Source organism: Ochotona princeps, chromosome 19 (genome assembly GCF_030435755.1).
Source record: "Ochotona princeps isolate mOchPri1 chromosome 19, mOchPri1.hap1, whole genome shotgun sequence".
NCBI classification, from domain to species: domain Eukaryota; kingdom Metazoa; phylum Chordata; class Mammalia; order Lagomorpha; family Ochotonidae; genus Ochotona; species Ochotona princeps.
In genome coordinates, this window is record NC_080850.1 from 47,949,219 (window position 1) to 47,954,062 (window position 4,844).

Genomic DNA, 4,844 nt, shown 5'->3' on the forward strand with positions numbered 1-4,844 from the left:
GACAGGCCGGTGCCATGTCCATAGAAACAGCCATGTTGTATGGAAACAACGGGCGCCCAGGAGTGGTGCCTCCTGTAGGACACCCCCAGAGGAGCAGTTCTAGATGCTTCCATTGCTTCCAGAGTGTCCACGCTCCAAGAACGTCTGTCTCACTGTTTTCTTCTCATCCCTGAATGTGACCAAGGGTATCCTCGACTCGTGTTTCAAGCACTGAACTTTGGACAGAAACTTGTCAGACAGATAGTTCAAAAATAGAAAAGCAAGAAACGTTTTATACACCAAAGCTTATTCTCGAAGGACACATGGAAGAAAATGGCCCAAGAAGGCTGACCATTCTCCCTCTGGGGTTCTGTCTTGGAGGCCACAGCCTCTGGGTGCCATTCCTAAAGGTGGGCCCAGAGCATTGAGAGTGGTGGGCCTGGGGGTTGTGAACCTGGCGCCTGTGTGACCACTGGGATACTAACACAGGCTCTCCTTTGCTGGCGTCTGCCGAGGAGGTGCTTCTGGAAATGTGGGCACATGTGTACTGGGATTGTTGCGAAAAGCTTGCCATCCAAGTAGAAGTGTTTCATCGCTTGCTCCTTCCTGGCACACCAAGCTCCGAGTGGGCCGCAGAGACCCCTAGGCCGCCTGTTCCCTCCCCACACAGCCCTCTGGCCAACTGAGACAGGGAGCGCCACCAGGTCCAGGACCCTGTAGAGACCAGGACATTTCCTGCTGTGCTGGGCAGAGCACCCACTGGGACAGGGGCAGGGCCTAGGTCCCAGGCTGAGCAGATCACCCGCTGGGACAGGGGCAGGGCCTAGGTCCCAGGCTGAGCAGATCACCCGCTGGGACAGGGGCAGGGCCTAGGTCCCAGGCTGAGCAGATCACCCGCTGGGACAGGGGCAGGGCCTAGGTCCCAGGCTGAGCAGATCACCCGCTGGGACAGGGGCAGGGCCTAGGTCCCAGGCTGAGCAGATCACCCGCTGGGACAGGGGCAGGGCCTAGGTCCCAGGCTGAGCAGATCACCCGCTGGGACAGGGGCAGGGCCTAGGTCCCAGGCTGAGCAGATCACCCGCTGGGACAGGGGCAGGGCCTAGGTCCCAGGCTGAGCAGATCACCCACTGGGACAGGGGCAGGGCCTAGGTCCCATTCTGGTCTGGTGTCTGGCCATGAGGATGGCTGACAGCAAGTACACCCCTTGAGCTTTGACTGATGGCGCTCTGAAGGCTTTGGTCATGTTCCAGGCTGTAAGAGACTAGGAACCAGACACAAAGATAGAATTTTCCAAGGTGCGGTGGGTGTTAGGCACAGCAAAATACCCCCACCAGGAACACCGAAGCCTGTGCCAGAGTGCTGGTTGGAGGCCCAACGGCTCTGCTTCTGTCCAGCTCCCAGGCAGGACAGATGGGTGACAGCTCAGCGATTAGACTTCTGTCACCCACCTAGGAGTGCCACTGTAGTTCTGGGCTTCCGGTTTCAGCGTCCACTCTTGGCTGTTAGCACATTTGGGAATGGATGGAAGATCTCTCTGTCCCTCTCTGCCTTTCAAGTTGGTGACAATAACAAACATTTCAAAAGAATTACATAAAGGGTTATGTGACATACAGGTGCAGACAACCAAATGACATTTTTGTATTGATATAGCATGATTGCTTTTTAAATTTTTTTTTATTTTGATAATCTTTATATAGTTGATTAGGGCTCAAAGGGTCAAGGGCTACAGGAAAGTGTATGTGCAGGAAGGAGAGAGACAAAGAGAAAAGCCCCACCCAGTCTCCCCCCCATCCCAGGGTCCCGGATGTGGGGCACGCTCCGAGGGCCTGCTCAAGTGGTTTTGGTAGTTTAGCTGTCCTGAATTGCTGTCAATCCTGCCATTCCAAGCACGATGAAATCTCTTCAGAACCCACTGGCTGGCATAGTCCACCTTAGCATCTCCACTTGCCCAGATCTTCACTGCCAGCACTTGGTGGGGGTAGCTGACCAATCTACTCCATCCTCTGTTGCGGTCCCAGGTGTCCTCTGCAGGCGCCAGTGGACTGCCACATCCTCCATGTGCATATGGGTATGCTGTCCACTAATCCGTCTGAGCCACTGAGGAGGCCCAGCCTTGACACATGCACTCCACGGTCAGACCACAGAGCCTGCAGTTCTCCCATGGTTGGAGTTCTCAGGCCAGCAGTTTATTCGGTAGATACCCAAAGAAACTTCATCTGAGGTGATCTCAGACCAGATTTTTGTGTGTGCTTCCCAGCACAGGGTCCAACACAGTCCGTCACCCCTATCAGCCTATGCATATGCTGGTGGTTGCAATTGCTGGGTCAGTTCTGTCTCCAGCCCCATCTTCTACACAAACCAGTGGGTGTTGGAGCCCAGCCCGATCCTGGCCACCACACGCTTGGCCCTCACGCAAACCAGTGGGAGCTGCAGCCTAGTTGGAGCAACCTGCAATAACCCCCAGCATGCCTGCCCCCTGCCCTGGTTCCCATGCTTGCCAGTATGTGCAGCAGACTGGTCCAGTCTGCCCCACAACCCAACCAGCCCTACTATCCAGTCCACACACCTGCCTAGAAGGATTGATTTTTAATGATGCCTAAAATACTTTTATAGTCACGGGAAGAAATTTGTATACATACTTCACCAGGTGCTTTTGTTTTGAATACTTTTTAAAGCACAAGGCCCCTTGAAGCCAGATGTTCTTCCTGAGTTTTCTTTCTCCATCCCCCTTGTCTGACCCTCAGCAAGACAGTTCATTCTTCATGGCCTTGAACCCCAGTGTTCCCCAGAAACATGTGCGTGAGGCAGCCCGCTCTGCGAGTGCCTGTCACCGGAGATCGTCCTCACTGTAGGGCGCCGTGACCTGAAGTCACCGCGGCTCGCCCGTTGCCCTCACGCTTCGGCTGTAAACGATATTGATTTTCCCCATACTGCGTCCTCTGTCTTGAGTTGTATCCCACATTCCTTTCATACCTGCCAGACACGGAGCGGTTGGTGCTGGCCCAGGGTCCTGCCTCCTCAGGCGGCAGGGTGCTCACTTGTGGCCGAGGCGTGTGCAGCACTGAGCGCCAGTGTCTGTACTGAAGTCAGCATACAGAACAAGGGATTATCGAAACAGCCAGATCAAGGGCAGGTGTCCTCAGATGCGTGAGAGATTCTAGGAGCTTCTGCTACCTGCTGGGAGCCTGCACTGGAGAGTTCTGTGGGCTCCACTGCCTGCCTGTGGTGTGCCCTCGCTTCTTATAGAAATCTGAGTTGTACCTTGTTCAACACTTCAGATTCTCTTAGCAGAAAACCCAGTGCCCCGTGGTTTATACCACACGAGAAAGGGGTTATCTAGCCTAACAGGTGGCAGCATGGCTAGGTGTGAGAATTCTGAAGTGTTGTTAGAAGCCCACGTGTTTACGCATGATTGAATATTATTCAGCCATCAAAAAGAACAGAATTCCAGCTCAGGCCGCAGCAGGGCACACGCTGAGGGCTCCTGAGAGCTTGGAGTGTTATCTGTCGGGTCTCGCCCCTTTGGGAGTTCTGCCTGCCTTGGGCTGGCCCGGTGCACACAGTGAGGCTGCGCCGCTCTTCTCCTTCCTGTTCCACCTGCCACTCAGCAGGCTGGGTGCTGGGCTCTTCCCTACCTCAGGTCCTCAACCTGCATCTTTGCAGATGCTGAGGTGCCCGTGGGGCCCAGGTGGACTCCAGCCTCAGCTTCACTGGCCCCGCCAGGGTCTGGAGTTTGGGTGCTCAATGTCCCCCCAGCCTGAGTCCCCAGAGTGGTACTGTTGGGCCTCAGGGAACTTCCTGGGATCCCTGGCAGCATGCCCTGGAAAGGCTGTTCTTTGGTTGAGCTTGGCTGGACCATTGGTCTACCTCTGCTTCCCAGCTCACTGAGTGCTCCTCCTCTGCCCATACCCTGCCCTCCACCAGGGGCCCCTCATAGAGCCCCAGCCTGCATCTTGCTCTTTGGACTCTGAACCACTGTGAACTAAATAAACCTTTTGTATGAGTTGGTTGTCTTGGGTATTTTGTGGTGGTGATAACAAGCTGACAGATGCCGGCCCATGTCAGGCCCAGGCTGGCTCCCCTTCCAGGTAGCAAGCACCAGATTCACAGAGGGGCGCTTGCCAAGCCACACCATCCTTGTGCCAGGTGAGAAAGAGATGGTTGAGGTGGTCACCAGGGCTTCGTGGGAGGAGCTGAGGGTGCAGTGTGATCTCCATGCAGGCGGAAAGCTTGCAGTGCTGGTCCAGGGCGCGCACAGTCAGGCTGCTTCTGACCATGCGCAAAGCCCCAGGACCTGAGCGGTCTTGCTATGGCTGTGCGGCTGTGCCCCAGAGTTGAGCCTCTGCCCTGTACAACCATAGGTTCCTGTGATGCTGCATGGGCTGCGACTGGCATGTGCTGAGCTGTCACAACGTGGCTGTGCTCTCCAGACTCACGGAGGGTCTGCGGGGCGAGGAGGGGCCCATGCCTGGGCAGTGACCACCACCCTCAAGCCAGCGATGAGGAGCAAGTGAGGGGACATGTGTGTTCAGGAATTCGGTGCTTCTCATGCAATTCCGAAGAGAAATGCTCATTCGAGTTTGGACGTTCAGTGCCTGGATAAGAACAGCAGCTGTGCTGTCTATAAAATGCATGCTGTACATGTGGTTTGAATTTTCAGTCTTCGTTGGCAGTCATCATATTCAATTAACATGAGGTTTGAATTGGAGTAAGCAGTGCTCGGATGTGCCATTACTGAGTCACTCGGATCGTGAGAATTATTTTGCTTGAAAGCTCAGTGAGCTAAATGGTGGGGAGGAAATGGCGATTGCCTCTCTGTGCACGGGACCTCACCTCTCCGTGCCTCCCTCCCACTTCAGTGAGCG